The 22,552-nt window shown below is 35.8% G+C and overlaps 1 pseudogene; it reads right to left on the bottom strand.

Annotated features, from left to right (window-relative positions):
- Positions 1–14,848: 14,848 nt before the first annotated feature.
- LOC113770440 lies at positions 14,849–20,787 on the bottom strand (annotated as a pseudogene).
- Between the last annotated feature and the right edge of the window lie 1,765 nt (positions 20,788–22,552).

Below are 22,552 nucleotides of genomic sequence, written 5' to 3'. Positions count from 1 at the left end.
TATTTGCCAAGCTTATAGATATTCTCAATACTTTCTTGACCTCTTCTGCATTAAGCAATCTAAACACTAAGGGTTTTTTCCATCTAAAATTCTAGATTAGGTCCTCCACTTTTTGTACTTGGCAATCTTGGGGTTTCACTGAGACAGGCTTTCCCTGGGGTTATCTTGTATCCAGCCGTCCTCCAAGATTTTTGTACTTCTCCCATTTCCAATTTTCTTCCTAATCCCTCGCTGAACATCTTTCCTCACAGCCATTAAGCTTTGCTAGATCTATGATGCATTGTTATGGGCCTTGCAATTGAATATTGTCTCCCTCGGATAGTATTTTGCTTTCATCACTATACCAACCAATGCATTTGGCATTTTTAGTAGCCTTCAAATTTGCTTTCCTAGTAAAGCTTTGTTAAAGTTCTGCAAGTCTTTGAAACCTAGGCCCCCATTCCTTTTGTTCGAAGCTAGTTTTTGCTAGGAGCACCAGTGCATCTTCCTTCTCTTATTTCCCTCTCTACACCAATAGTTAGCCATCATTTTGCTTATTTCTTTACACAATCCAACTGGCAGTTTGAAGCATGACATTGCTTCAGGAGAACTTCTTTTCTAGTAGCACTCAATAGTTTATTTTTCCATTGTTGCATTTTATTTTCACAGCTTTCCTTGATGAAGTTGAAAACTTGCTTTTTGGATCTAGATATTACCATAAGTAATCCTAGATATCTTTCCTGGGTCACTGTCTGTATGTTGTTGAATTTGTTGTAGATCTCCTTCTGCTGTTATTGAGGAACATTCTTGCTGAAGAAGATAGAAGATTTATCTAGATTAATCACTTGGCCTGATCCTTTCTCATACCTTCTCAAAATCTCCCTGAGTTCTTCTGCTTCTCTAGGATTTGCTTGCTAAAAATATGGTAAGACCAAATTTTTCCGTTAGCTCATTTAGAACTTCATTATTCACAGAAGCAGGGTTCAATGACTTAGATTCAGCCAACCTTGCATAAGCAGTAGCTTGGCTATGCATGTTAGATAAGGCTGAGGTTCGTGAATTATAATCCTAGGAAAGACATAGTTTGAACCCTATTGATAAAACTTGGTGCTAAAAGAAACATTGAATGGTTTGTAAATAAGGAAAAAAAAAGATATTTCATGGGGCTAGATATGCTACGTGTGGTATTGCTTAGATGCAAAAAAAAAAAATAGTCCTCAATAATCGAAACAAGATTAAGCTCTTAATGGTAATCCCCTAGAAGAAACTCCGAAATGTACTTAAAAATGTAATTACCCTAGAAGAAACTTTAAAAGGTAGTTTTGTGTAATGATGAGAGTTCCAGGAGCAGAGGACAGTTCTGAACTTTGATAGACATTCCTGATCAGGTTACTAGCTTAGGCCTCAATCTGTCAAATTTTGCTCCCACTCCTAACAACCTTTCCTGGCACACGCTCAACACCCTATCACCCCAGCAATTAATTTGCAGAACAATTAGGGTACAAGCTAAATGCATAGTAGAGCACAACACATACTATCACACCTGTAACATTTGTAACCACGGGGGTTTGCCCAGTGATTAAAGAAATGTTTAACACTCTCAGAGTTCTCCCCTCTGTCAGGTTCAAAGTTCGAATTCTGAGCTTGACAATGGGAGGTGAGAAGGGTGTGGAGACATGTGGGAGGATAAAATTAAAGATTAAAAAATAAAATCTGTCATATGACACAACACACTTGACTGACTAAATAAGCACAAATACAAGATTGTATCAGATTATGTATTCCCATTTTCCAGATGAACATGTATTTAGATATAACTCACTAAGGTAAGTTTACATTCCATCATATAAGTTCCACAGATACTTGAGATGCAAGTGTAACATCTAGAAATAAATTATAAGTATATCCATCCTTAATATTTGAACAATCAATTTAATCAAATAGTACATTGCTGTGTTATTAATACATAGCAACTTATTTATGCATTACAACAACAAATATGACATCAATGTAAACAGAACCATACAGAAGACACTAATACTTATGACAGAGATCATTAGCCTGACCATCGGTCTGAATCTCCAACCACGAAGAAGACTCCTCAATTTCTTCTGGCAACCATCCGTCTGAATTTGCATCTGACCATGAAGAAGACTCCTCAATTTCTTCTAAGATAAGGATTTTCATATCCATGTTTCCATAATCCTTCTGTTGTTCCTCAATATCTTCAAATGAATTCCTATCCAAGTATGGACATCGATGCACCTCAATCAATTTAAGAGGTGATTCCCCTAAACAAGAAGGTAGCTTTTGCAATTTCTTACAATCATCCAAAACTAATTTTTCAAGACTGGGAAAACAATGTCGTAAACCTTTCCACCTAAACTATCTCCAAGGATTTCAATTTCAAGAACTTGAGTTCAGGGAAGAATTCCTTCTTTTCCATATTTTCCAATTTCTTCACTATCTTCCATGTTTTGACTGTCCTGTTTCTCTTCCCCATCAGCTTGTCGATTTAATCTCAGAACTTGAAAGATTGGGTAGCTTTCTAGTTGTGGAATTATACACCAGGAAAATTCATCTAGGGTCAATTTTTTTAGACTGGAGGGGAGACGGAGTTCAACACAATGCATAGTCACTTTACCTAGATTCAGTTTCAGTGATTCCAGATGACTCAAAAAGTTCATTACCACGACCTTATTGCTGTCTGCAGTAAATTTTGTTGATTCCACGAGACAGCATTTTAGTTGACGGATATTTGGAAACTTCCTGATCATCTTTTCCATGCGTTGCCCTAGATAAAGCTTCATAGTTGAAAAAGTGTCTAAATTATTCAAGATGGAGAAGCTGTCAAGGTTATCATTGGCCAATCTAATATCAATCAAAGCACCATACACATGTAGATGCCTCAATTTTTGCATCTTTAGAAGAGTATCTTGCAACAAAGAAAGACCAACATCATCCCTTGTTCTCACAAGAAAAGTTTCCAAATTTGAGAGCTTTTCTAGTGAGGATGGAATGCCATTCTTCAGCCAACTTAGAATTGCCAAGTACCTCAGCTGAACAAGCGACCATAATTCCCTCGGGAAATCAGAACCTAGACTAATATTTTCCAAGTCTAGCACTTTAAGAAGTTTCAGGAGAAAAATGAAATGAAAATTGCACGAGAGTTGGCAGACCTCAATATCTCTAGATGAATATAATAGAGAGTGTATATGGGGACAAATTATCTTAGATTTTATGAAATGCCTTGGTTGAGCTTGAATAGATAATTGACATGGGTTGTACAACCCATCAAATGTAAGATCCTCATCATATCCTCGTACCAATTGTAGAAAATTTTGTTTTTTGGCTTTTCTTACACAAAAGACATGCAACGAATCATGAATGCGACAGGTCTTGATCTCACCTGTGTATCTTCGTTGCCCCTCCATAACTAAGCTTCTGTTGATTAGAGCCCTTATATAGCCTTCTGTTGTTTTCTCTAGGCACTCCGACTCACTCTTCTGCACAAATCCTTTAGCGATCCATAACCATGTCAACCTCCGAACACAAATCGAAAGGCTCCAAAGTAAAAAATGCACCGTTTCAAATGGTTAGGCAGATGCCTATAACTCAGTTTTAGTATCCTGTGACATTGTTCTGTGGCACCAACCATTGTAGTTAAACTTATCATTTTTGTGACTTCTTCCCAACCAGCTTCATCGAGAGTTGCAAGGATACTAGATATAATGGCAATCGATAGAAGCATCCCAGTACAAGTTTTTGCTATTTTCCACCCAAGAAGATTTTGTTCTTGAGAATAGCCTCCTTTTCTAATAACTACCGGCTTCTTCTATAGTAATTCACAGCTTTCTGATTCATTAAGTGTCCTAAGATTATAAGGTTTGCCAACAATATTAGTAAGTCGACTTGTTAAAGAGTATTCGGCTTCCATTGTTTTTCTCTGGGAATGAAGATTTTAAAGCATTCCACACTTCGACGTCCCAAACATCATCCAAAACTATGAGAAACCTTTGTCCCAACAAGCGTTGCCAGAGTTCAAGAGCCAATTGATATTCATCCTTCTCAGAAAATTGAGTTTTCTGATCAATGCAAGCCAAAATCTGAAACAACAAATTTTTCTTGCAATATGTTTGGGAGATACAACTCCATGCTTGAATGTGGAAGTGAGATGTAACTCTAGGATCACGGTAAACTCTTTGTGCCAAAAATATCTTGCCTAGTCCAGTTACGCCCACAATGGAGATGATGTCCAGCTGCTTTAGACCTTTTATAAGTTTATCAATCACTGCTTGCTCCACATCCTGCAACACCTCCTCAGCTTTATAGACTGTTGAGATACTACCCAATGATGACACCTGGTAGGATGCTACACTCGTCTTGCTTCTCATTGTTTCTAAAAAAATTAGGAAGAGAATGAAACATAATTAATAAAAAATGGAGAGCTAACATTATTGTGATCCATGTTGAGATATTATCTTGTGGTATCGGATGCCTCAAACTCTTGGCAGCTTCTTGGACTTCACTTTTAACATTCTTAATTTCTTCTGCGACTTCATCAAATAACATCAGAGGATCGAATGTTATCAAATAACATCATGGAATAGAATAATATGAAATATAGGGTTAATCACAAGAAGTCTCCTTCAAGCATGCCCCATTTTTCAGTTTACCCCTAACATTTTTTTGGTCTCACTTTATCCCTTATTGGACAAAATTACCCCTCCATTATTCTAAATTCCTACTGGACAAAATATTTGTTGCAATATTTCCACGTCAATGTTTAATTAATCAATGACTTTCTTGTTCGACATTTTCTTTTTTCCCCATTATTCAACTTTAATTTTAGTTTAAACGTAGCCTTCAGCCTTCTTTCTTGATTCCAGAATGCAAAGAAAAGTATGATCTTTACTGAAATTCAATAGTAATTAGGAAATAATTAGAGCCCAAAAATATTTCAGAAAATTGAAAGCAGCTCATACTTTCTGGTTGACATACCCAACATGTGTGGATTTTTTTTAGTCTCACAAATTTCAAATGTTGCCTTACGATTAAATCTACTAAATTTGTTCTTGATGCTAAAAGTTGTTGGTGAATTGCATGAATTTCTTTTTCTTCAAGCATTTGTAGAGTTTTTTCAGCTAAATTAGAGTTTTTCTTTTGAATCTTGAGCTTTCTTTATCAATGCAAGCCAAAATCTAGAGCAACAAAATTTTCTTGCAATATGTTTGGGAGACACAACACCAAACAAGAATGTGAAAGTGAGATGTAACTGAAGGAACATCGTAGATTTGTTGTTCTAGAGTTGCCTTACCTGGATCAGGCATACCCACAATGGAAACCATGTCCAGATGCATTGATCCTCCTATAAGTTGAACAATTTTTGCTTGCGCCTCATCCTTCAGTTCTACCACAGCTTTGTTGTTTGTTGAGATACCACCCTCTGATGGCACCTGATAGAGTGCTTCAATAGTCCACTTATTGTTTGTTGTTTTCAAAACCAAATAACGAACAACATAATTAGAAATTTTGGAGCACCAATATAATCATCTTTTCCATGTCGTTGAGATATTACCTTTTGACATCTCGATTGCATTCTGGGCAAAGTTAACAATTTCTTCTCTGACATTATCAAGTAACAATAGAGAATAAAATGATACATCTCCAACTATTAACGAGTACAAACTCTGCCTTGTATGCCACTTTCACAACATGACTCCAAAGAGTTTCGAGCTCCTTCATGGTAGTTGGGATGCTTCCTATTTCTTTCCAAAAATGATCTTAAGAATACTAGATCATCTTGCGTTGCTTGAAGTTGGAGCTTTTCATTCTGTTTGTGCTGCTTCAAATTATTTTCCAAGAATGACCTTAGGAATGAAAGATCTTGCATGTTTCGAGGTTGAAGCTCAGGACACCTTGTTGGATGCTCCACATTCTTTTCTAAGTGTGATCTTAAGAAGTCAAATCTGTCCTTTGCAAAAGAAGATATTGGATCAACTTTACAACTTGCTAGTTCCTTCAATTTATCTAGAAGGTGACCGATAATCCCTAGAGCATTAGTGGTAGGGAAGTTGAACCTTGGCACTACAGGATAACTTTCGTCAAAGGTTGCCTTGATAGTGTTTATATTCCCCAACAAATAAAAGAGCTTAATATCTATTTCCTTGGCCAAAGCTTTTGGGATATTATATTGAGGAAGTGAGAAAATTACAACCCCAGCATCATTGACCACAGCTCCAATAATACGCTTGATTTTTCCAGGTAGCCCATCATACTTTTCTTGTTGCTTCGTGAGAATATTTCTCAAAAATTGCAGTCCATCATAGAGTATCCGCATTTGATGCTGCAGAGATTCCAAAAATCTAGTAGGACAATGTTGTAGTAGCTCCAAAAGATTACTTAGGAGAGAGTCTACAAATTCCCCAACTATAATCATATGCATCTTCGTAGACACAGTGAGCGATGATGATCCACATTCCAAGATGTTGCGGACTTGGTAAACAACAGACTCGAACTTCTCGATTAATTTAGATATCTGTGAGCTTGTTTCATCAAGGACTATATTATCTTCTTTATAACAAAGACCTGCTGCTGATGGTACTAGAATGTTTCGGTACTTCATAAGTGCCAGCTGATTTTTGCCGTGCAACCTGGCAAAGAGAATGAGATTCTTAAAGAATACTAGCTTCTCTTGAAGGGGTGTTAGCAGTGTTTCAACTCTTCAATCACAGGTTTCACCCCAGACGACAATATCCACAAGATTCTCTAGCAAAGATTGGAAGAATTCTATGAAATTATCTTCCCCATAAAGAACGAGCCAAAGAAGAACACAAATCCAAATGGAAATCCAGTTCTAGATAAGACATAAACTTATTTGAAATCCTGCCATACGATCTACTATTTTCTTGCCTCAGAAATTGTTGAAAATCAGATGCTGCTTGGGCTAATCCATCATCTAATCGACGAAGAAGAGAGTAAAACTGCTTCGCCTTTTCAGCAATAATCCGTGCAAAATATCTAGCCCCATCACACTGAAATACTTGAGACAAAATAAATATTTTAGCTAGACTTAGCTCTATCTTCAGCTCATTCAAACCACAATCATCCTTGTAGCAATCTAGGATTAAATCAATGTATTTTGATAACGATCCAGATACCCAGAAACCAGAATAAGCCAAACGGGCTTGGTCAACAGAAGCAGCAATCTTCTCTAGTGATATGGAAACGTCTGTTGAGTAAAACCAATCAGACACTTCATTATGATGTCTGAAAAACCAACAAATGAAGCATTGATAAGCTGTATATACAACCACAACTCCACAATGCTTCTTATATTCGATATTGTCCGGGATTTCTCCATTCAAGAACAATAGCTTCTCGTGGAGGGACTCCAAGAGTGTGGCAAATCTTGGATTATAGGCTTCGACCCTAAAGAGAATATCATCAAGATTCGTTAGCAAGAAGGAGAAGAAAAATAGGAATTCAGAACCCTAAAAACAATCCTGATCCACTAAGCCATCCCACAAATCAGAATACCATCGAGGTGTCCAATAACGCCCCTGCTTCCAGTTATGTCGCAAATAATGCAGCATGCCTTCCAACATCCATCTGTATTCATCTCTTATTTGGTCCCTAAAACTGTGCACAACTTCTCGAAAACTAGAGACCTCTCCAGCAGGGGGCAATCGATCCTAGAAGAGAGTAAAAACGCTGCCCATCTTGATCAACAGAGCCTTCAATGTCTGAAGGAGAATACCATGTACGCAGAAGAAATGTTCTTACAAGTCCTAACTCCACCCTCAGCTTATTCAAGCCATCATAATCCTTGCAGAAATCACCTTCGCCCATCAGCCATTGCAGTTTACCTAAGATTAAATCAATGCATCTTATGCGCTTCTCCATCCGCTGCTTTGCGCCGAATCCGATGATCTCTTTTCCACTATTCTCCAGATCTGTGTCTACCTCTACTGGTATAGTGATCTTTTTCTTCTCTACCTCTCAACATTCACCAAGTCAGATCTGCGTCTGCCTCCCCCACTTTTACTTTTCTTTCCAACACCGAGTGGCCTTTAAGTCAACGGCCAAATTTTTGCTTATGTAAACTTCACCGATGTTGCATTTATGAATCTAGAAAGAACTAGCCTGATGGGTATTTTAATTTTGGTTTTTTTCATCTTAAACCAGAATAAGATATCCATAAATTAATCATTTTAAGTAAATTTTTTACGCACGAATCTTTTTAGGACACTAGTAGTGTATCACAGACACAATTTTCAAAATAAGAGATACAAGTTAAATGCTTGAGATTTTCAGAAATCGGAAGCATGTCCACTATCCACTGAGTATTATTTACAACATCTGTGATCTTCTTAGTCCCATTTAGATTGCTATTTTTTAGTATTTTGTAGAAAATATACAATAACGATTTAATATATGTGAGATAAAAATGTGATTAAGAAATGTGTTTACGAAAACGTAGAAATTTTTCAGGAAAGAATTGCTTTCCTAACATGCAATTGAGAAACAAAAAACACAAAGATCCCGTGTCTTTTTTTTCCCTCTTATAAGATGAAAAGATTTCAAGAAAAGGATCCTGATCCAAGAAAAAATTTCATCTTGTAAGACAAGTTCCAAACCGGAGGATTAACTTAAAACTTTGGAAGACCAATCACGCTACCTTCTCCTACTGATCAAAATAAGGCAATATGAGAGTTTGGTTTTTTTTTGGTTGATAAAAAATGTGTCAAAACTAGCAGGCAAGAGCATTATGTAACCTACATTTATCAGTTTCAATATTTTAGAAGTAATTTTTTTTGTAGATTCACCAAGGTAATTAATGGAGAGAAAGAAATGAAAATACTTCGTGCAATATGATTACTTGTTGCAAAATCAATTTTTTATGATCTTTGTGTTGGTTGACATCAATTCAAAATGAGATGAAGGTGCAAAATTTGTCCACCTACATGTTTCAGTGATGCTAAATTTTCTACCTGAGAAATAATTACTATTTATTGCCTTCACATTCTCTCTGCACATTAGGACAAATCTATGTATATAAAAGTGCCAATGTGATTTGGTGTTTTAGTGATTTAGTTTTTGCTTTCCGGTAATACTCTTATATAATTAAATAATGAAACGTGCCTTAAATTTCAAATAAGAATTGAACGAGGGATATTTATGGATATTTGTGTTGATGCAATTACTGTCTTCTAAAATTTAGTATTCTAAAAGAAAACGAATTCCAAACAAAGTTAAACAAAAAGAGGGGGGGCAAGGGAAGCCATATTGTAAAACAAGTTAAACTCAAAAATTTGAAGCCATATCGTGAAAGGAAATTGAAGAAATATTTTTACTTTATTAATTATTGTAAAAATTAGTTTTTGCTTTCCAACATTAACCCTCCCATAACATATTAAGGCTAGCACCAAATTTGAATGACTAGTTGATATCGTTGAGGGTAATTGTGTAATATTGCTGTTAAGTTTTTATTTTTGGAAGAGAACTATATTGCATTTTTCTTATGAAATATAGTAAGATTTGGAATGAAATACGACAAGAAAAGCCCACTCATGAGTCATGAGAATAGAGCGAAACACTTCTTATTTTTATTTGTCATGGTTCTAGCTGGCTACAATTCCATATTGGAATAATTTCCAATGAGTTACTAGAAACAAACATATCTAGATCAACTCTGTGCTTTTTCATTTTCTCTTTTTTCGTATGAAAACCTTCGGAATCTGAATAAGTTAAAAAGTAGGAGTACAGCATAAGGCATCACTGATATTCACAATCTAATAGTAAGATGGCAGTATAGTAAACAGACCAGAGATTCTTAAATCAGGATTAAATCATCATCCATCCCCTTTTGTAATGATGTTGCAGGCGTTTGCAAGAAGTGAAGGTAGAACAACACAACAGAGATTCTTAAATCCCGTTTTACCGCAGGCAGCTTTGCTTTGACGGAGCATAAAGTTGATGTGGTTAGTTGCAACAAATACCGAGCTTAATCCTCTTAGCTAGTTTGCTGGCTGGATTGTCGTACAAAAACATGTTCAAATCTGGGATATGCCAAGCCTGTCAAACAATCTGGAATCAAAGCCAGAACCAGCCACATTACGGATCGAAAATACCTTCTTTCCAAGATCAATGAAAAAGAAAGGACAGAGGTAAAACAACTACAGAAAAGACACTAAAAAGAAACAACAGGTCACAACTTTCTATTAATGACTTCCAAAAATAATAGTACTAATAAAAACAATGATCTTAATAATAACGGTCTATTCTCTCTATTTGTCAGAATATTTGTAATTCTTCTTTAAACTGATAATACTCCAATGGCACATCCTATAGTTTGTAAAAATCGAAACATGCAAACTATTTAATCAGAATAAGAGAATAATACCTTCTCATTCAAGTTTTTCTAGATTTTGAGGTTGTGAAAAGAAGTTTTTTACATTACGAGCCACCTCTGCCTCCAAGACTGCCTCCAAAACTACATCAGATCCCATCACTGTATCTGATATCACTATCAGCAATAAGTGCTTTGTGGCATAATTAGTCATAGCAGATTCATCAATAACCTAAAACTATCAGGTTCATATACCACAAGGCTGTATCACAAGCACTTTCAACGGCCCAACATTTACTTTCAACATGTAAGAGAAACACAATATAATATTCCAAACTTTAGTAATCAACAGATGCAGTAGATGGTGGCCTAACGTTGTGGAAGAAACTAAAAGAGACCAATGATGCATATCCGATAGCCTGCAACGTTGGAGAGTCCATGATTGTTTATGCTAGCTGGTTTTGTCCTCTATCTCCCAGTCTTTGCTAAAGAAAGACGACATCCTCTTGCCAACTGCCTTCCATTTGTACTAACTAGCAAGGCCAGTTGCGTCCACCTATGGTGTGTGCACTTCTCCCTCCCAACCTCATGAATCCTTGCCTAATCTTTATCAGGATGAGACTTGATTTCCAAGATCAAGTGAAGCAGCATATTCTAAAATGACATGCTCAAAAGAAAACAAGCAAATTTCATAAAATGCAATACCTATCTAGGATCCTCAGCTTCTACTATATCATTTAGGCAACCAACACCTAATAAAAACTAGTAATACTTGTTCATATCTTAACTTCACCGAGGAAATGAAAGTTTATTTTAGTGCCACCAACAGATAAGGTAAGATACAAATCTAAGTAACCCTTTAGAGCATCCTCAAACATAAAGTTATTTAATTTGCTATTCCAGATAATAGGTCAGTACTGGAAATTACCCTCTAAATCACACAAAAAACAAAAGAAAGACTGAAAAGTCTAAATGAAAAATCGAAGCACATTTAGAAAATAAAGAGCAAGAAGAAAGACAGAAACTGGTAAAAACCAAAACAAGAAAACGGCTCACACATTTTCCATTTGGCAACAATCCTGCACTTTCAGCTGATGCTGGTAGGATGGTAAGACCAAATTCGTTCGTTAGCTCATTCAGAACTTCATTATTCACAGAAGCAGGGTTCAATGACTTAGATTCAACCAACCTTGTATAAGCAGTAGCTTGGCTATGCATGTCAGATGAGGGTGAGGTTCGTGAAATATAATCCTCGGAAAGACATAGTTTGAACCCTACTGATAAAATTTGGTGCTAAAAGAAACATTAAATGGTTCGTAAATAAGGAAAAACAAAAAAAGATATTTCGTGGGGCTAGATATGCTACATGTGGTATTGCTTAGATGCAAAAGAAAGATAGTTTCGATTATTGAAACTCTAAAAAACACTTAATGGTAATCCCCTAGAAGAAACTCTGAAAAGTACTTAAAAAAGTAATTACCCAAGAAGAAACCTTAAAAGGTAGTTTTGTGTAATGATAAGAGTTCCAGGACCAGAGGACAGTTCTGAATTTTGACAGACATTCCTGATCAGGTTACTAGTTTGGGCCACAATCTGTCAAATTTTACTCCCACTCTCGACAACCTTTCCTGGCACACCCTCAACATGCCATCAACTCAGCAGTTAATTTGTGGAACAGTTAGGGTACAAGCTAAATGCATAGCAAAGCACAGCACATACCATCACACCTGCAACATTTTGTCACCACAGGGGTTTGCCTAGTGACTAGTGAAATGTTTAACACTCTCAGAGTTCTCTTCTCTGTCAAGTTCAAAGTTCAAATTCTGAACTTGACAATGGAAGGTGAGAAGGATGTGGAGACAGGTGGGAGGATAAAATTAAATGTTAAAAAAATAATATGTTACATGACACAACACAATCGACTAACTGAATAGGTACAAAAACAAGATTGTATTAGATTCTGTATTCCCATTTTCCAGATGAAACATGTCTTTTACATATAACTCAATAAGGTAAATTTATATTCCATCATATAAGTTCCACACATGCTTGAGATGCAAGTGTAAACATCTGGAAAAATTTGAAATATATCCATCCTCAATATTTGAACAGTCAATTTAATCAAATAGTACATTGCAGTCCATCATAGAGTATTCACATTTGATACTGCAGAGATTCCAAGAGCCTAGTAGGACAATGTTGTAGTAACTCCCAAAGATTACTTAGGAAAGAATCTACAAATTCCACTGCTACAATCATATGCATCTTAGTAGACACAAGAAGCGATGAAGATCCATATTCCAAGATGTTGCGGACTTGGTAAACAATAGACTCGAGCTTCTCGATTAATTTAGATATCTGTGAGCTCGTTTCATCAAGGACTTTATTATCTTCTCTGAAGAACCAACATTTATAATAGAGACCTACTGCAGATGATACCAGAATGTTACAGTACATCATAAGTTTTAGCTGGCCTTTGCCATGCAAGCTGACAAAGAGAATGAGATTCTTAAAGAATATTAGCTTCTCTTGAAGGGGTGTTAACAGTTTTTCAAGTCTTGAATCACACGATTCACCCTAGACGACAATATCTGCAAGATTCCCTAGCAAAGATTGGAAGAATTTTATGAAATTATCTTCCAAAAAAAGAATGGGCCAAAGAAGAATACAAATCCAAATGGAAATCCAGTTCTAGATAAGACAAATATATATCTGACAGTTTGCCATACCATTTACGGATTGCTTGCCTCAAAAATTGTTGAAAACCAAATGCTGCTCGGGCTAATCAATCATCTAATCGATGAAGAAGAGAGTAAAACTGCTTCGCCTTTTCATCAATAATCAGTGCAAAATATCTAGCCCCATCACACTGAAATCCAATTTGATACAGAATAAATGTTTTAGCTAGTCTTAGCTCTATCTTCAGTTCATTCAAACCACAATCATCTTTGTAGCAATCTAGGATTAAATCAATGTATTTTGATAACGATCCAGATACCCAGACACCAGAATAAGCCAAACGGGCTTGGTCAGCAAAAGCAGTAATCTTCTCTAATGATATGGAAATGTTTGATTTAATCCGATCAGACACTTCATTATCATCTCTGAAAAACCAACAAATGAAGTAGAGATAAGCTGTATATGCAGCCACAACTCCACAGTGCTACTTATATTTGATATTGTTCGGTATTTCTCCTTGTAAGACACTATTCAAGAGCAGTAGCTTCTCGTGAAGGGGCTCCAAGAGTATGGCAAATCTTCGATTACAGGCTTTGCCCCTGAAGAGAATATCATCGAGATTCGTTAGCAAGGAGGAGAAGAAATACAGGAATTCAGAACTACAAGAACAATCCTGATCCACTATGCGACCCAGCACATAAGAATACCATCGAGGCATCCCCCAGTCCAATTTGCTGTCAGGTTGCAAATTGTACATCATGGCATTCAACATCTGCATGTATTTACTTCTGATAACTTGCCTAAATTTGGGCACAACTTCTCGAAAACAAGAGACCTCTCGAGCAGGGGGCAATCGATCCTCAAGTAGAAGAGAGCAAAAACAAAAACGCTGCCCATCTTGATCAATAGAGTCTTCAAGGCCCGAATAAGAATACTGTCCACACAGAAGAAACGTTCTTACAAGTCCTAACTCCACCCTCAGCTTATTCAAGCCATCATAATCCTTGCAGAAATGAACTTCGCCCACCAGCCACTGCAACTTACCTAAACTTAAATCGATGCATCTTACACACTTCTCCATCATCATGCTTTGTGCCGAATCCGATGATCCCTCTTCCACTATTCTCATATCTGTGTCTACCTCTATCGGTATGGTGATCTTTTTCTTGTCTACCTCTCAACATTCACCAAGTCAGATCTGCATAAGGCATCACTGATATTCACAATCTAATAGTAAGGTGGCAGTACAGTAAACGGACCAGAGATTCTTAAATCAGGGTTAAATCATCATCCACCCCCTTTTGAAATGATGTTGCATGCATTTGCAAGAAGTGAAGGTAGAACAGCACAATAGAGATTCTTAAATCCCATTTTACCGCAGGCAGCTGTGTTTTGACGGAGCATAAAGTTGATGTGGTTAATTGCAACTAATACCGAGTTTAATCCTCTTAGCTAGTTTGCTGGCTGGATTGTTGTACAACAACTTGTTCAAATCTGGGATATGCCAAGCCTGTCAAACAGCCCGGAGTCAAAGTCAGAACCAGCCACATTACGGATCGAAGATACCTTCTTTCCAAGTTCAATGAAAAAAAAGGACATGGGTAAAAAAAACTACAGAAAAGACACTAAAAAGAAACAACAGGTCACAACTTTCTATTAATAACTACCAAAAAACAATAGCAATAAAAACAATGATCTTAATAATAACAGTCTATTCTCTCTATTTGTCAGAACATTTGTAATTCTTCTTTAACTGATAATACTCCAATGGCACATCCTATAGTTTGCAAAAATTGAAACATGCAAACTATTTAATCAGGAAAAGAGCATAATACCTTCTCATTCAAGTTTTTCTAGATTTTGAGGTTGTGAAAAGAAGTCTTTTGTATTATGAGCCACCTCTGCCTCCAAGACTGCTTCCAAAACTATGTCAGATCCCATCACCGTATCTGATATCACTATCAATAATAAGTGTTTTGTGGCATAATTAGTCATAGCAAATTCATCAATAACCTAAAACTATCAGGTTCATATATCAGCAAGGCTATATCACGAGCACTTTCAATGGCCCAACATTTACTTTCAACATGTAAGAGAAACAAATTATAATATTCCAAACTTTATAATCAACAGATGCAGTAGATGGTGGCCTAATGTTGTGGAAGAAAGTAAAAGAGACCAATCGTGCATTACACCAGGCAGTCTCCAACAGCCTGCAAGATTGGAGAGTGCATTTATTCTAGCTGATTTATTGCTCTAGCTCCCAGTCTCTACCAAAGAAACTAACAATTTATTGTAATGGTGACGTCGCCTTGCCAACTGCCTCCAAACTGTCCTAACTAGCAAGGCAGATGCTTCCATCTCTGGTGGGCCTACATCTTCCTCCTAACCATATTAATCCTTGCCTAATGTTCAGGAAGAGTCTTGATTTCCAAGATGAAATGAAGCAACATATTCTAAAATGACATGCTAAAAAGAAAAAAAGCAAATTTCATAGAATGCAATGCCCATACAGTAGCTAAGCTATCTCCTCAGCTTCTACTAGATCATTCCAGGCAACACCTGATACAAACTAGTAATACTTGTTCATGTATTAACTTCACCAAGGACATAAAAGTTTAATCTAGTGCCACCAACAAATAAGGCTATACAAATCTAAATTACCTTTTAGAGCATCCTCAAACATAAAGATATTTAACTGCCTATTCCAGATAATTGGTCAGTATTAGAAAATACCCTCTAAATCACCCAAAATGCAAAAAGGAGACTGAAAAAGCTAGATGATAAATAGAAGCACAATTAAAGACCAGTAAGAAGAAAGACAGAAATCAGAAAAATCAAAACTGGAACACACCTCACACCTTTTCGATTTGGTAACAATCCTGCACTTTCAGCTGATACAGGTAGGATGGTAAGACCAGATTTATCTGTTAGCTCATTAAGAACTTCATTATTCACAGAAGCAGGGTTCAATGACTTAGATTCAGCCAACTTTGCATAAGATGTAGCTTGGCTGTGCATGTCAGATGAGGCTGAGGCTCGTGAAGCATAATCCTGGAAAAGATAAAGTTTACCCGCTGCTGATAAAACTCACTGCTAATAGTGTAATGTTATAGGAAATAGATTTTAAGCAACATGATGAACCTTAGCAGCGGGGATTGCTAAAATGCTCTCTTTATCTGCTTATTGCAGCCCAGTTTCATCTAAGCCAACCAAAAAAAATGTTACGGGAAAGCGGGGGCAGATTTAAGAGGGGGGCAGTGGAGGCCCTTAAATTCCTATAATACTTCTATAATTTTGACATAATTTTAAAGATGCTCCCAGAATTTTTTTTAGAAAAAATGTGAAAGAACACAAAATTTATATCATTCACTTTCCTCCTTTGGTCCCCATTTTCCCCCCAACAAGGCCAAGTACCAATTATATCAGTCATTCCTTTTGGTCCCCACTCCCCAAGTTCCCTTTACTCCTGTGGTCCCCCATTTCCCTTCACAACCGGCTCCTCTTCTTCCATACCCAAGCCAACTACTCTTTCTTTTTATCACTTCATCCAATTATCATTTACTGCCTTTGTCCCCACTCCCCAATTTTCCTTACCTCATCTGGCTCTCGGTTGTCCCCACTCCCCAACATACGAGAGCCATTTTTTCTTCCACAACCAAAGCTTGTTACTCTTTCTCTTGATCACTTCATCCGATTTAGAGATTGCACCAGAATCAATTGATCTTCTGGGACCTGGGTCTGCTACATTTTGCAGCTCTTTTCACCAACTTTAGGAGACCATCAAAATCAGGTTCTAAACAATTACTTATTATTATTATTATTTTAAATTTGTTTGCAAATATATTTCTAGAGCATGAGACTATTACTGTTTCAAAGAAATTTAAAAATTGATTAGTTAATGTAATAACTAATAAATGGGTTATTTGATAAATATTTTAACTTGTGAAATGGTGATTTTATGGATTTTTAATTTATTTTTATTTTCCTTGATTAGTTTCTTATATTGGAGTTAATGTAATGATGAATAGAGGGCCATTTGACATATATTTTAACTTTTAAATTATTCTTGTATGGATCCTTTTGTCTAATTAACTTGATTAGGTTCATATGTTGTGATTAATGATTTGATATAATAATGAATAAATAAGTCATTTAATAAATAACTTTAACTTGTAAAATAGTTCTTGGATAGATTTTATTGTACATTTAATATTTTAATTGGATTAGTATCTTATATATTGATTTTAATTTCTTTAGCTATGGAGAGATATTTCAAGAGGAAATCAATGGAAAAAGAGTCATCTAATAAAGAAGAAGTCAAGGATAATGAAAGTGCAAAAAATGACAATAAAAGAAGTTACTTGGGGATTAACTTAGATGAATTACCTGCGAATCCAGCCTAAAGAAAAAAAATTGGGGATTATCATCCAAACCTTCAAGATGAAATTCGGAGATATTACTTGGCAAAGGGACCATGTCAACCTCATGAGCATGTTTTTCCACAAAGAAAGATAGGAAAAAAGATGCGTCGATTTGTTCGGGGTTGGTTTGATGATTACAAGAATTGGTTAGAATATAGTATTGAAAAAGATGCCGCTTATTGCTTAAGCTGTTATCTATATAGACCAGATGTGGGGAACAATCTGGTGGTGATAGTTTCATTAAGGAAAGATTCACAAATTGAAAAAAAAAGGGATAGATTTGATGTTCATGTTGGTGGTCCTAATAGCGCACACAATCTGAGTTGAAGTAAATGCCAAAGTTTATTAAATCAAAATCAGCACATCGAAGTGGCATTTTTTAAGCAATCAGAGAAAATGAAGGCTGAGTATCGGACTCGTTTATTAGCCTCAATAGATTGTGCTAGATTTCTCCTACACCAAGATTTGGCTTTTCGTGGTCATGATGAATCTAATATCTCTAAAAATCAGAGAAATTTTCTTGAACTTTTGCACTTCTTTGCGGATCATAATGATGATATAAAAAAGGTTGTTCTTGAAAATGCCCCTAAAAATCTCAAACTCATTGCTCCAGATATTCAAAAGGATATTTCAAATGCTTTGGCAAGTGAGACTACAAGCATTATTGTAAATGACATTGGACATGGATTGTTTGCTATTTTATGTGATGAATCTCGTGATGCATCAACAAAGGACCAATTAGCAGTTGTTATTCGTTACGTGGATTCACATGGATATGTGATTGAGCGTTTTCTTGGCATTTTACATGTAAGAGATACTACTACTCTTTCACTTAAAAAAGCAATTGATGTTTTATTTTCAAAACATGGTTTGAGCATATCACAAATCTGTGGTCAAGGTTATGATGGTGCTAGTAACATGCGAGGTGAATATAATGGTTTAAAAACTTTGATCATGAAGGAAAATGGTTCTGCATATTATATTCATTGGTTTGCACATCAGCTGCAATTGTCATTTGTAGGGGTTGCAAAGAAACATGTCCAAGTCTCTTCTATGTATAATACATTGTCTACCTTAGTGCATGTTCTTGAAGGTTCATCTAAAAGACAAGAAATTCTTAGAGAACAACGCCTTGAGAAAGTCGTTGATGATCTAATGACTGGAGATCTTGTGAGTGGTCGGGGTTTAAATCAAGAAACTAGCCTTCAAAGAGCTTGTGATACATGTTGGGGTTCATTTTGGCTCGTTGTTAAAGTTGGTTCTTATGTATGATTCTGTAATAGATGTTCTTTTGATAATTGAAAATGATGGTCTGGTGGAGCAAAGAGGTCAAGCATATGCACTTATTAATTCTTTGCAATATTTTGAATTTGCATTTATTTTACACTTGATGAAGAAAATCATGGGAATAACGAATGCACTATCTGAAGCATTACAAAGGAAGGATCAAGATATTGTGAATGCTATGGGTCTGGTCAAAGTTTCCAAGCAACAATTACAAGCTACTAGGGAAGATTGATGGGATTTTTTACTTGATGAAGTTTGTTTGTTTTGTGAAAACATGAGATTATCATTCCGAAAATGGATGAAATGTTCATTACTAGTGGGAGATCTCGAAGAAAAGTTCAGCAAATTACAAACCTTCACCACTATTGAGTTGAACTATTTTGTGCTGTGATAGATTTACAACTCCAAGAACTCAACAATCGTTTCAATGAAATCAATATGGAGTTGCTTCTTTGTATGGCAAGCTTGAGCCCAAGTGATTCCTTTGCAGCATTTGATAAGAAAAAGTTGATTCATCTTGCTGAACATTATCCTTGTGAGTTTTCTAAGTTGGATATTCTTGCACTTGACACTGAATTGGATACTCATATTAATGACTTGAAATCAGCTAAGGAATTTCTCGATTTAAGAAAAATCTCTGATCTAACTCAAAGGTTGGTGGAAACTAAGAGAGATATTGTGTATCCATTGGCTTATACGCTCTTAAAGTTGGCTTTGATTTTGCCTGTTGCTACAACTATAGTAGAAAGGGCTTTTTCAGCTATGAATATAGTGAAGAATCGGTTACGAAATAGAATGGGAGACACTTGGATGAATGATTGTTTAGTTACATATATTGAGAAAAATATACTTCGTGAAGTTGAAAATGAGAAAGTTGTAAACCATTGTCAAAATATGAAAACTCGTCGTGAATAATTGTAAATAGTTTAGTTTGTTTTTGAAATAAAATTATTATTACATTAATAATTTTGAGTTTGTCTTTTTATGTTTTTCATGGAATATACATATCATTTGTACTTGTTGGTGAATTTATATTTTTTTTTTTTGCTTAAAAAATTAGAAAAAGAGTAGATAAAAAATTTTAGTGTTATTTTTGCTCTCACTAAAATTTTTTTCTATCTCCGCCACTGCGGGGAAGGGGGGTTGAGGTGAAAACCTGAAAAAAGAAGATTTTGGCTATTCAAGAACAAGAGTTGTAAGCAGATTTATACCATTGGTAGGAGATGTATGCACACCATTTTCCACAAGGCTCCGTGTTAATGGACCAGGATTCATGAAAGATATAGTTCGAATCTCATAACGAATGGCTTCCAGTTGGGAAATAGTGTCTTGTAATTCTTTATGCACCTATAAAACACAAACTTAGTACAGCTCATCTACAAACATCATTGAAATACAAAGTGCACTTTACATTTCAATTGTCTAACTAGTGAATCTCAGTCAACAACCATGCCATACATGTGCTTTCTATACAAACAGACACAAACATACAGAGACATATATCTATGGGCATGTGTGTGTGTAGAGAGAGAGAGAGAGAGAGAGAGAGAGACCTAACGAGCCTGAGATTGCTGCATAACACTATCGAATTGGCCACGAGCCACTTGGACATATCCAATTGCCCTTCCAGCTAACCTCCCCGTGGTTCTTGCAATTATTGGCAAATCCTTTGGGCCTGAACTACAACTATGAACGTCAACACATAAACCTCAATTCAACGTTGACTCTATTACATGTGCACATATGCCAGAGCAAGAGACAGAAAGTATCATTTCCAAAGGATCATCCTTGGAGCCACCCAAGCAAAAACGGAAAAACTGCAAAACACAACACACTTTGTCGTGATAGCAAACAATACAACTTACTACATTGTTTCATCGCATTTAGAATCTACATCAATTATACGTAGGTAATCATCCAAAGAGATGCAAAGATCGAAATCTATACAAGGAGGAATAGCCAATAGCGTACCAATTAGAGTAGCAGTAGCTCCAATTATGAGAAACAGCTCCCCATAAGAAATCCCAAGCATCACTCTTTGCTTTTGTTCCCCCTCCTCCTAGGCACTTGTAGCTGAGCAAAGTGCATGACAGGGCTAAATTAGTGTTACTTTCTGAAACTTTGGCTTAAAGATAAAATTGTCAGGTGTAGAAAAAATGTACTAATAGACAACCTTTGTTGTCTTCTTTATTCAATGACAATAAATTGCACATTGTATTCAATAAACAATCAATTAAAATCCCAAATTGCAACCACTAACACCAGAATATTTATCGTTTTGCTTTCTCTCTAACACCGCCTCCTCACGCGTGATGCACACAAACACAATTTCACACACTAACACACACACACAAAAAGCACCAAATTTCATGCCAATTATTTATAGCATAAGGATTATGAGAATAAAAAATTCTATTGTCATTATTTAGTTAAATTTTTACTTTAGTATCACCAAATGATACGATTAAACGGATTATATTATTCTCCTTTTTTTAACTCTCTCTCTCTTTAACTCTCTTTACAAATTGTTTTTAACTTTACAACTGCATTGTACCTTCTTAAAGTGTAAAAATACCAAAAATTAAAGAAAAATAGGCTAAAAAGCATGTATGATGTTTATCATGTGTGAGTTGAAACACAACACTATGTTGGTTTCAATAACTCCTAAATATGGTAATGTAAAAAATCCTTGCCTTGATCATTTTAGATATAGCAGTCCAAAATGGTCTTGCTTAAGAATAACTATAGTCACTTCAAAACAAAAAAATAATTTTAAAAGTAATTAAAAATTATGAAATGCCTATATAATTGAAAATTATGACGTGCCTATGGTCCAAACGATATACACAAATGTGAGAACAGCTAAAAACAAGGAAGTTTGTTATTTTTTACTTTATTTTTTGACTTACTTAAGCAATATATGCAAACGTGAAAATAGTTAATAATAAAAAATAAATAATTTTTACTTTGTTTCTGCTCATAAACTTGGGTATCTTATAAAATATCATTTTGCTTGAAAGAAATAAGTAGTTCACTATTCTAAATCGCCAACATGCCTAGTCACCACAACTTACTTTCTTTAATTATTAAAAATTAGCTTTAAATTATTTACGTTCTCTCTTTTTATAATTTATGCCAAACTTTTAATAGAATGCTTATTGAGCTGAAAAGACTTTTATAGGTTGAAAGGTAGAAAAAAATTTCTAGCTACTACTTGTTCAATACGTAGATCAAATAATTTTCACCATGCATTTAGAATAGACTTTAGTGGGAGTTTATCACTATGTAATGCTTGCATTATTCTCTTCAAACACCAACCAAATGGCAACAATGGAAAAGGAAAGAAAAAAAGAAAAAAAGTGAATCAACGTAAATGCAGGAAAGGAAATAACAACATACAAAAATGGTAAATATGAAAAAAAGCAGTGAAGCAGCTGATTTTAGAGGGCAAAGAAAAGCTGAGTTCCACAAACAAATTTGATCTTACTCCATATGCCTATATCCCCTCAATGGGCAAATCACTGGCTCACTCCTCGCTCCACTCTTTTCCCTCATCATCTTCTTCAACTTCATCATCTTTTTTATGTCCCATAACTGTATGCTCTTCTCTTCACACTCAATTGCTTACAAACTCAGAAATCTCAATTCTTTTCTCAGTTTCCTCTTGTTCTTCCAAGCTCCAATTCATTCAACAACACTCCACTGCCACAACTACAACACTAAAGCATCCAATTTTGCTCTTCACTGCCCTTGATACGCCCCCTGTTGACGCCCAATCCTTTCTTGCCACTGTTAGTGTCTTGGCTGCCATTGCTCTCTCCCTATTTCTTGG

This window comes from Coffea eugenioides, chromosome 1 (genome assembly GCF_003713205.1).
Source record: "Coffea eugenioides isolate CCC68of chromosome 1, Ceug_1.0, whole genome shotgun sequence".
Lineage (NCBI taxonomy): Eukaryota > Viridiplantae > Streptophyta > Magnoliopsida > Gentianales > Rubiaceae > Coffea > Coffea eugenioides.
Note: the sequence above shows the minus strand (reverse complement) of the source record. Positions and strands in the feature narration are given on the sequence as shown.